Source organism: Lotus japonicus, chromosome 2 (assembly GCF_012489685.1).
Source record: "Lotus japonicus ecotype B-129 chromosome 2, LjGifu_v1.2".
Taxonomy (NCBI): Eukaryota; Viridiplantae; Streptophyta; class Magnoliopsida; order Fabales; family Fabaceae; genus Lotus; species Lotus japonicus.
The window spans coordinates 66490646-66502717 of NC_080042.1; the positions used below are offsets into that span (position 1 = coordinate 66490646).

Below are 12072 nucleotides of genomic sequence, written 5' to 3' on the forward strand. Positions count from 1 at the left end.
CCTCTAGAAGGCCTTTTCTTTTATTAGGTAAATGTTTTTCTCACAATAGGTGAGTTCTTTACCACATTAGGTGGTTTTGTTGCCCAATAAGTGAGTTTTTTCTCCTTCTTAATGTGGATCTTCTCTTTTTTCTGCTGCCACAACTAGCTCCCTCCACCCCATTTTATGCAGTTGTTGTTCCGCCACAGTCGTCGTTCGTCACCTTTGTTGTTCCACCTCTGCCATTGTGTTGCCTCCAATAGCCACTTCCTCCACCACATTGTGAGCACCAACTTCCTCTTCCCTCTCTGTTTCTTTACTATGGTTGGTTAGGTATTGGAGACCCCCAAAGGCTAAGGTTGGTATCTAACTTATTTCGTTATTTTTCACGGGCTCGATATAGCCTTCTTTAAAGGTTGTAGCAACCGAAGTTGCGACACACAATGTAAAAAAATCAATAAAGTGAATAATAAATTAATATGGTATAGTTCCCGTCAAAAAAAGATTAATAGTGTATGTACAGAGTTGTCACCAATTTATTTAGAGAAATGGGAACCATCAACAACATTATAGAACTGGTCTAACCAAGAGATTCAAATCCCAAGTCATTTACGCATAGGGAAGCACTGTAAACAATTTTCTTGGATTAATTGTGCAATTAGATATTTCCCTACATTAAGTCTAGAAGTATTTTTTTGACTGAGAAGGAATGGAGCACGTTTTACATTCCGGGTATATACAACTGATTTGATTTCAATCGGCGCATGTCTTTTTTTCATAATGCTGACTTCAGTTGGGCTCTCCTATTTCGTATGATTGCTTGGCAAATATTAAAGGATATATGTGATCTTGTCTTTAATAATCACATCAAAATGCCTTGTAGTATGTGTTTTTCCATCAATAATTGTACAACTAAGATAACCAAGAGTTTAGGCTTTCCAAATGATCTTTCAAACCTCCACAAGAAAGGAGAACCCAATTGCCAGGAAGAAGCTAAACCTGGCAATCTTTCAGATCATGCTACCTAGAAACTAAACCCTGATGGAAATGTTCACCATCATACTTGCAATGCAGCTTGTGGAGGGTTGATCAAGGATTGCAATGGGAACATCATTTAGGGTTTCACCAATAAGTTTAGCCAAGGTAATCTCCTAAGAGTTGAACTATGGGGTGTGTTAAAAGGGCTGAGACTACTAACCTATGATTTGGGACCTAGAAAAATTAAGATTGAGCTAGATTCTAAGGAAGCCCTGTGAGTCAATTGTTGTGAATTATCCTTTGGAGCATCCTTACTTAGACTTGATGAAGGAGATTTTCAAGCTTGGTTCACAAATTTGGAATGTCTCCTTCCACCATATTGTCATGGAAGCCAATCAGTGTGCTGAGATCCTTGTCAAATTTGGGCATGAAGTCCAAGATTTAGTTTTCAAGAGTGAGAATGTCCCTCCTTTTCTAGTTTATGTTTCAAGAAATGATGTAATATGGGTTTCTTCACCTAGACTTGTATAGAAGGGTATAAGTTAAAGGCCAAATTATAAAATAATAAAATTAGTATATTACTAAAGTTAACATTTTTATATTGAAATTAGGGTTGGGTGCTAAAAAAGAATTGAAAATTACTATTCTATCATGTCAGGATAATTTTATCTCAGCTCCCCTTCCAGGATAACTATTACACGTGATGAACATGATAGGATAAGGGACAGAATTGCATTATCTTATCCTGATAGCGCAAATAACAAATAAGTATTTTATCATATCTTGTCTGCTTATCATGTCCATCAAACGGATACACCATTTTTAAAGAAAATCGTTGATGCCTATAATGATTACTGATTTATGCAACTGTACATTGCAAGAATTTTTGTCCCACTGGATTTAATGAAAATACTTTAGTTGATTAGAAATTTATTTGACCCCGTAATAACTCATGCTTCTATTTTAACCTAGGGTGACTCTTTGTACATGTAATGTTGACCTTTCAAAATTGGGGAAACTAGGTTATGTTTCTATCCAAGCCATTCTTGGATGGATAACTAAGCGTTACTCACCATTGACCCTACGAGTACACTCAAGTGTTTAAATAGAATAAGCAGCCTCACCGAGATCATACCCACCACTCATCTCACCGGGTTATTACAAAGCAATATTAAGAGGCCATTTACAAAACCAGCACGAATGAATAAGACTGAAACAAAAACATACTTCTATGCTATATCTGCCATAGCCTTCTGCCTTCGTCCTCCAAGGTCCATGTCAGATTCACTTCAAAGTCTTGATGTTGCACTTTCAGAAGTAAATACTGACCAGGAACAACTTGCTGCGTTGTATGATGCCTTGACATTTCCACTATCAGCCTTCAACATCTAGCACCCCCAATATAAGTTAGAAATTTTAAAATAAGTATTGACTAATAGATCAGAAACTAAAGTTTTATAAAAATCAAGTTAGAGATAGACAAAAAAATAATTGCAAATATCAACGAGGAAATAAACCTAAAAATAGATAGAAAGTATAGTGTGAAAAGAACTAAATTAAAGTTAGATAAACACATGCATTTGACAAATATTTGTTATAAAAAATAGTTAAAATAGGTATTAAAAAATAGGTTTGAAAATATAGGTTTTAAAAACTAACTTAAAGTTAGATACTTAGATAAATGAATACACATATAAAAGACAGAAGGAATAGATTTAAAATGAATTTTTTTGAAGGTGATTTAAAATGAAGTCAACAAAGTTAAATAAAATCATTTCATAAAGTTAAATTTATATGTCATAAAATTTATATATCATCATGATTTAGGCATGACTCATCACAACTAAATTGCCAACCTAGGCTTTTAGTGGAAACCCCATGGCTATGGGGAGCTTGGAGGAGCTCAACCCATACTTGGTGATGCATGCACGACAGGGCCTGATGAACAAGACAATCTACAACTCAAGAGGATCAGCAACACATGCAAGACAAGATAACCCATATAACTTTTAACCCAACGGCAACAATGAAGCTCAAGCTTCATCATGTAGGCTACACTCAGGCTCATCAACAACAGGGGCTAAATGCGACTATTATGCTAAAATGCAAAAGGTGAGTGAAACTTACAAGTTTAGGTTTAGCAAGAAAAACTCACCTGCGGCCTTGCATGCAAGGGAAGAACTCGAATCCTCTCTTGCATGTGTGATCAGAGCATAAAAAGAATAGGGGGTGTAGAGAGCTCACTGAAAATGAAGAGAAGGAGTCGGAAAGCTCTCCGGAGTGGGGTGGTTCATGGCGATGGAGTCACCGAAGAAAAACTGACCGATCGGGCTTGTTGCCTTAAGCTTCCCGTTTCACTAAATATCAAGCAATAATCAGACATTTTGAATTAATAAAACCTATACAGGAAAGTATTGTGACTAAAACAGATTATGATAAAACAAACACTTTCAAGGAACACGCAAACGAAGTAAACAACATATTTGAAGGGAAAATATAAACTTTCAATAATTAATAATGAACAAGCAAACATATTTTGGAAAAATTTAGTCAAATAGTACTCTTACATAAAGGAGCCAACCCATTCCCTCTGCTGCAGCAATAGCAGCCCCTGCATCCACCAGTGCTTCTTCAGATGCTGGTTCTGAATCCTTTTGGATACATTCTTTCTTTGACTTGTGGCTTTTCTGTTTTTCATTTGAATAAACAAAACACATATGGTTTGTTAGAGTCTTAGGGACTTCTCTGATTTGAAATGAAAATTTTAAAAATCTTCTTTTATTCTCACATGTAAATAAAGCACATAATATTTAAACCTTACTTTTTCAGCAGCTTCATCAGACAGCTGTTGGTGTATGTTGTTTCAGGCATAGGTAACATAATCAGTTACTGTAGAGAAGTCCAAGACATCCTGCTCCATGTTCTGCAATTAGACACATAATTTAGCGAACAAGTAAAAACTACCTGAGTTTGGATCTTAGAGGAGTGCTAGCAACACTCTCTTTTCAACACTCTCAATGATTGGTTGAAATTCATGTGGGCCTCACTAAATTACAAGTGTGACTCATATTTTTAGTGGACCTCATTTGATTTTCAACCAATCAATAGGAGAATGTTGGAAAGAAAGAGTTAACGAGAGTGTCGCTAGCGTTTTTCTTGGATCTTAACATTGAATTAGATTATTGTAATATTTTACATCAGGATTCTCAAAGTGGAGGGAAATAATGTGTTTGGAAAGTCGCCTGTCAGTCTGTTTGTCAGCCTTGTGAAGGATTAAGTAGATAAAATCAAACCTGCAAGGAAAAAGATCAACTCAGTTCATTGTAACAATTACAAAATTATTAGTAACTTGAATTTATTTTTTCAAGGCATTAAAAAGCTCAATTTTAACCCATACTCCTCACACTATGGTTTGATAAAAAGAATTAACAGCGAATTCAATAACATGATTAATACTTCTTTTGTTTGACAATAAATCATAAACATTAAAGGCAAGGTGAAGGCAAAAAATTGCTCATAGTAATAAGCTTCCCAGTAGCAGGAATTGCATACATATGCAACCAAACCCAACATCTAGTTACCATAGTTCACAGCCAACATCTAACCTGGACAGAAGAGTGGGAAGAAGGTGTATATTGTCAATGACGGTCAAGCGAGGATTATATCGTGACCCACTTGGATTTGCACAAGCCAACATCGACATCCTAGCATTAAGGGAAGCAATAATGCCTGCCTTTGCTATTGAAACGGTTTGTTGTTGCATAACCTGGAATAAACAGAGGCAAGCTAGTCCATTAGATGTTCAAAAGTATACAGTTCATAGGTGATAGGTCACAGGCTTATTAGTATGGCAGGCCTTGTCATAATGTATATTTTAAACATAGCAAGTTTTGGAGAAAGGACAAATATGACTGCAGAAATACTTCATTAGCAAACATGCATAGACAAAAAAAAAGGTAATCAACCTCTTGTAACATGCTCCTGGCATTGTCAGACATTTCACCGAATTCATCTATATAGCAGATACCACGATCACTCAAAACTAGGGCAGCACTCTCAAGAACCTGAAGATAAAGCAGAAATAATTAGGGTCCACCAAATTTCTTGTACAGAAGGCAATTAAAAAAATAAAAAAATGTATTATGTCCTCACAGTTTCCCCTGTTTCAGGATATTTGGTCACATAAGCTGTCTGTCCAACAGCAGAACTCCTTCCACTTGTGTGAATGCCACGTGGAGATAATTTGTGTATGTACTGTAGTAGTTGGGACTTGCTTGTCCCAGGATCACCAACGAGAAGAATATTTATATCACCACCGAAGCTAGCACCGGATACCAACGTCAAAGCATTGCCACTAAAAAGCTGCAACAAAATAAAAATTAGCATCCTCCGGAAACCAGTCAACCAATCGATGAATGCATAGCTAGAGAGAAAGATGTGTAACCTGACATAGAAGATCTTTCTTCACATCATCTATCTCCTAGATGTTTGGCGCTAATTACTCTGTCAGACTTTCATATATATCCGGATCTTTTGACAGCTCCTTCAGTTTAGCCACCTGCAACTCGAACAAACAAACACACAATTAGCAAGGGCATAAAGCAAGAAGTGGATTTCATAGAAGATAGATACAAACTGTACCTTCTCTTTATCAAAGGTAACTTCTGCTTTTTTCCCTGGGTATTTTCAACCTCCGTAGTATCCTCTATCAGCATCCTGGACTCAACGAACTTCTTTATGTGAAGACAATCAATATATATTTACAACATGAAGGGGACAAAACAGAAACATTGAGCAGACAAAATAGAAAATGTCAGAATGGAGCTCTAAATGTTAAATGAATTAAGAGCATAATGCATACCTTGAATAATGACTTGGAAGTTCTCTGAGTTGGCCCAACCCTGACACTCATATAGCTCTATAAATACCAGTCACCTGATGCACAAGAAAAGACATGATGGGATAATTAAGCAAAAGCAGAGATGGATATTTATCTGTCAGAAAGTATGTCATAGTATATTCTCTCACCTAAACTCTGTCACCTGGCTTTCCAGCATCTACCAGCTTGTCCTGCATCAGCAAGCTAACTGTGTGAAGCATTCCTCCTTCAGGTATCTATCTCATCAGGAGTCTCCTGGAGCCTCACAATTAGCTTATCCGAAAACCTGATTTTTTATAACAAATCAGTTAATTGCAGTTTTATAGCTATCAAACCTGAAATTCAAGCCCTTAATTTCTACACATAGCAGAACAGTTAAACTTTTTGATAAGCAAGCTGAATAGTTACACAATCAAGATTATTATTTAATACAATCATGAACCCATGTATTACGTATCATTTAAATCTATCCATTGTTCTTCAATTGAACCAATATACATATGTTAACCACTTGACACAAGAAGCATAGTTCTTAACCTTCTAGATATAACTAACCCTTGTCACTTGTATTTTAGGATGAGCATGAACTTTAATTGAGTTGTCACACTGGACTCAAAATGGACTCAATATATTAATTTTAATCATTAACAGCAGGTTAATTTTATTTGTAAACATAAGAAATAATTCAAGCATCTTTATAACAATTTCAAAGGCATTACTGGATTTCATGTTAGCTTTTGGTTTCAAAAGGTAAATCGAGAAGAAGATGAGTTTCAGAAGATTAACTTCTGTAGCCAATCATTTGCCTAACTTTTACTTGGCCAGGAAAATTTCAGTTCTGCCATTGATTTCTCACAGTCAAGAGCAAAAACCAAAAGAAACTGAATAACTTCCATGCACACATAGTATATCAACAAAAGAATAAAAGAAATAGGAAATTTGCTTCAACATCAGGCTCCCTCAAGGTCTTCCTTAAACAAATAAACCATAGGTGTGCATTACCTGCATTGGTTGTGAACCAGTGTTCCCTTCCCTCAAGCATAAAGTAGGTTCAGTAATCCGCCCTAAAAGTCACAATGCTCAGCAAAACATTAAATATACAAAAAGGGTCATGGGATTACCTCTCTACAGCAACTGGTTCAGAGCAGAATCCACACACAAGACACCTAAATATAGCTCTCCTTATTTCCGCTATGATTGAGCTACATCGTATAATCATTCCTTGAAAAGAAGCCTATCAGTCGATTTGCCTGCAATAAGACACAATTTGAAATTACAGTGGGGGCAGACGTAAAAATCCAAGTTTGAATGTGCTTATCGAACATGGAATTCATTCAGATGGTCGTGAATATCTGGACAAACCGCCCCCCGTGGATCTAGGGACTCGTATAGATGATTTCCGACAATAGGGCCAGTCCTCAAATTATCATTATTCAAAAGGCAACAAGGGTCCATAATCAGAATTAGCATTCTCATGACTTCAGGGTCATTGTTCACATGATTAACCATCTCGTTTTAGGGACTAGTTTTAGGGACTCGCGTTGATGATTTCCATCAATAGGGACAGCCCTCAAATTATCATTATTTGAAGGCCAACAAGGGTCCATAATCAGAATTAGCATTCTCACGACTTTAGGGTCACTGTTCACTTGATTCACAATCTCGTTTTAGGGGCTCGAATTGATGATTTCCAACAAAAGTGTCAGCTCTCAAATTGTCAGTATCTAAAACACAACAAGGGTCCATACTCAGAATTAACATTCTCGCGACTTCAGAGTCATTGTCTACATGATTAACCATCTTGTTTTAGGGGCTCGCATTAAAAGGGTTCATAATCAGAATTAACACTCTCACGACTTCAGAGTCATTGTTCACATGATCAAAAAGGTTAGCCCTTCAATTATAATTATCTGAAAGGCAACAAGGGTTCATAACCATAATTAGCATTTTCGCGACTTTAGGGTCATTGTTCACATGACAAACCATCTCCTTTTAGGGACTCGCATTGATGTTCTCCATCAAAAAGGCCAGCACTCACATTATCATTATCCAAAAGGCAACAAGGGTCCATAATCAGAATGAATTAGCATTATCGCGATTTAAGGGTCATTGTTCATATGATTAACCATCTCGATTTAGGGACTCGCATTAATGATTTCCATCAAAAGTGTCAGCCCTCAAGTTATCATTATCCGAAAGGCAACAAGGGTCCATCATCAGAATTAGCATTCTCGCGACTTTAGGGTCATTGTTCACATGATTAACCATCTCATTTTACGGACTCGCATTGATGATTTCTATCAAAAGGGTCAGCCATACAATTATCATATTATACGAAAGGCAACATGGGTCCATAATCATAATTAGCATTCTCGCGACTTTAGGGTCATTGTTCACATGATTAACCATCTCGTTTTAGGGCCTCGCATTGATGATTTTCATCAAAAGGGCCAGCCCTCACATTATCATTATCCGAAAGGCAACAAGGGTCCACAATCCGAATTAGCATTATCACGAAATAAGGGTCATTGTTCACATGATTAACCATCTCATTTTAGGGACTCGTTTTAGGGGCTCACATTGATGATTTCCATCAAAAGTGTCGGCCGTCAAATTATCATTATCCGAAAGGCAACAAGGGTCTATAATCAGAATAAGCATTCTCGCGACTTTAGGGTCATTGTTCACATGATTAACCATCTCGTTTTAGGGACTCGCATTGATGATTTCCATCAAAAGGGTCAGCCCTCACATTATCATTATTCGAAAGGCAACAAGGGTCCATAATCCGAATAAGCATTCTCACGAATTTATGGTCATTAGTCACATGATTAACCATATCGTTTTAGGGACCCACATTGATGATTTCCGTCAAAAGGGTCAGCCCTCAAATTATCATTATCCGGAAGGCAACAAGGGTCCGTAATCAAAATTAGCATTCTCACAAGTTCAGGGTCATTGTTCACATGATTCACCATCTCTTTTTAGGGATTCGCATCGATGATTTCCATCAAAAGGGTCAGCCCTCACATTATCATTATCCGAAAGGCAACAAGGGTCAATAATCCAAATTAGCATTCTCACGACTTTAGGGTCATTGTTCACATGATTAACCATCTCATTTTACGGACTCGTTTTAGGGACTCACATTGATGATTTCCATCAAAAGTGTCGGCCGTCAAATTATCATTATCCGAAAGGCAACAAGGGTCCATAATCAGAATAAGCATTCTCGCGACTTTAGGGTCATTGTTCACATGATTAACCATCTCGTTTTAGGGACTCGCATTGATGATTTCCATCAAAAGGGTCAGCCCTCACATTATCATTATTCGAAAGGCAACAAGGGTCCATAATCCGAATAAGCATTCTCACGAATTTATGGTCATTAGTCACATGATTAACCATCTCGTTTTAGGGACCCACATTGATGATTTCCGTCAAAAGGGTCAGCCCTCAAATTATCATTATCCGGAAGGCAACAAGGGTCTGTAATCAAAATTAGCATTCTCACAAGTTCAGGGTCATTGTTCACATGATTCACCATCTCTTTTTAGGGATTCGCATCGATGATTTCCATCAAAAGGGTTAAGGGCCAGCCCTCACATTATCATTATCCGAAAGGCAACAAGGGTCAATAATCCAAATTAGCATTCTCACGACTTTAGGGTCATTGTTCACATGATTAACCATCTCATTTTACGGACTCGTTTTAGGGACTCACATTGATGATTTCCATCAAAAGTGTCGTCCGTCAAATTATCATTATCCGAAAGGCAACAAGGGTTCATAATCCGAATAAGCATTCTCGCGACTTTAGGGTCATTGTTCAGATGATTAACCATCGCGTTTTAGGGACTCGCATTGATGATTTCCATCAAAAGGGTCAACCCTCACATTATCATTATCCGAAAGGCAACAAGGGTCCATAATCCGAATTAGCATTCTCATTTCTCTCGACTTTAGGGTCATTGTTCACACGATTAACCATCTCGTTTTAGGGACTCGTTTTAGGGACTTACATTGATGATTTCCGTCAAAAGGGACAGCCCTCAAATTATCATTATATGTAAGGCAACAAGGGTCCATAATCAAAATTAGCATTCTCGCAACTTTAGGGCCATTGCTCACATGATTAACCATCTCATTTTAGGGACTTGTTTTAGAGACTCATATTGATGATTTCCGTCAAAAGGGTCAGCCCTCAAATTATCATTATCCGAAAGGCAACAAGGGTCAATAATTAGAATTAGCATACTCAACTTCAGGGTCATTGTTCACATGATTAACCATCTCGTTTTAGGGACTCACACAAAAAATACACAACTAAGTCTAGGCAAATAAACACAGAAAAAGCACACAAAAAATCCAGAAGTAAATCATATTAGCCAACACAGAATTGCACACACATTCTAATATACCTTGATGTAACGCTCCTCAACTAGTCGTGACATGTGCAACTTCCGATGGACATTCCAGAACAAAGCTATGCATCCAACAAGTTGTTAAATCTTAAGAGTGTTAACATGTTTACTCATTGATAATAGAAATATATGCATTAGAGTCTGCCTTAGAGAAAGGAATACCATGGCAAAAATGGGTAAAATAACTAGAATATGCTGTGAGATTCACTGACGAAACGCAAGCATATGACTTGTAATGCTCTGCCAGCAAATTGGGATACTTGAACTCCTTCACCCTACAAGAGACAGAAGTAAACATCCTGAGCAGCAGTTTAGTTTAGCCTCTTAAGAAACACATGCTTAAAAGTCGAGAAGATATTATACCATTGAGAGTTTAACCTCATTTCCAATACGTTAACCATTGTATCAACTGCTCTTTGTTTTGAATAATTATAAACTGCATTGTCCACTTCCACATTTACCATGTGCTCAAAATGATTCACAAATCATCTTCATGAACCTGAGATGAAAATACAGATGGGAATTTGAAATCAGCAACAATAAAATAAGTAAAGAAAAAGCTATAGTTCAGATTAGTAGCAAAAACTGCTAACAGAGATACATCATATAAGAAATAGGGAAAAGGCTAAAAACTGCATAAGGTCCAGAATTTAGCTTCTAAAACCTTCTAGAAAGTGGCAAATTAAGTAAACAGACCAGCAACAAACATGAACCCGTCCTGATCAATTCAAATATAGCGCCTGCCAAGATCCCCAAATCTCACGAAACAGCACCCGGAGTTTATTCAAGAAGCAACAACCACCAGCCTATCAACACCCAACAGGAAACTTCTCCCCCCACTAGAGATAAACGAAAATTGCAGAGCAAATACTCAACATTATAGACACTGCAGACACATAATTAGGTTTCCAAACCACTCATAAAAAGATGCAGAAAAAGCTCTGTTTGGCTTTTAACCAAAGCCACGATCTGAAGAGAATTGAGTCTACTACCTTTTCTATATCCACCTCTTCTCCCTTGAAAATCACACAAATTATTTGAGACTACAATATTAAATGGATTATACAAGGCAGAGAATGAACTCACAAGTAAATTATTAGAGGTACTATGATATGAAGCAGAAAAATATCACATGGAGCTCGCATTAAAAAGGCAAGAATGATATATAGCATTTCAAAATAAAACACAGAAATTATCAATTTGGACATCTTTGTATTTTAATTTTCCATCAACTAACTATCAACTGATTTTTCTCAGCACTTGATACCAAGGAGAATTGATTCTCAGAGAAACCCTAAAACCCTAAGCCAACAGAAGAAAACAAACAGTAGTCCAAAATTTCAAGATTAATTCCAAAATTTCAAGAAAACCCACAATTCACAGAAAGTCACACACGATGATTTGCAATTGCAAGTTTAGTCCCGAAATCTCCCAAGAAAACCCAGAAATTGAAGACGATAACGAATCGCAAACCTGAAAGTTGGAAAGCAGCACCATCATCGCTCACTCGAAGAAGCTGAATGGGAAGCGCGGGAGAAGAAGGATTTTGTGCCCTACGGCTACCAATGTGAGTTGTGTTTTAACCTTGCCGAATATATATATATGTTTGCTTTCCCCGTACAAGTTACGCAACCGCGTATTTTTTTATTTTTTATTTTTTCGTAACCGCTTAAATAAGGAAATAAAGATTTTTTTTTGAAAGTAAGGAAATAAAGATTTAATTAAGCCTTAGATGATTAAAATAAGTTAAATATTTTTATAATTTTATATTAAAATTGAATAAAATTTATTTCAATATAAAGTAACTAGGGT

General features: G+C 36.8%; 1 pseudogene; it reads right to left on the minus strand.

Moving 5' to 3' along the window:
• Positions 1–490: 490 nt before the first annotated feature.
• LOC130738949 (DNA replication licensing factor MCM4-like) lies at positions 491–11860 on the minus strand (annotated as a pseudogene).
• Between the last annotated feature and the right edge of the window lie 212 nt (positions 11861–12072).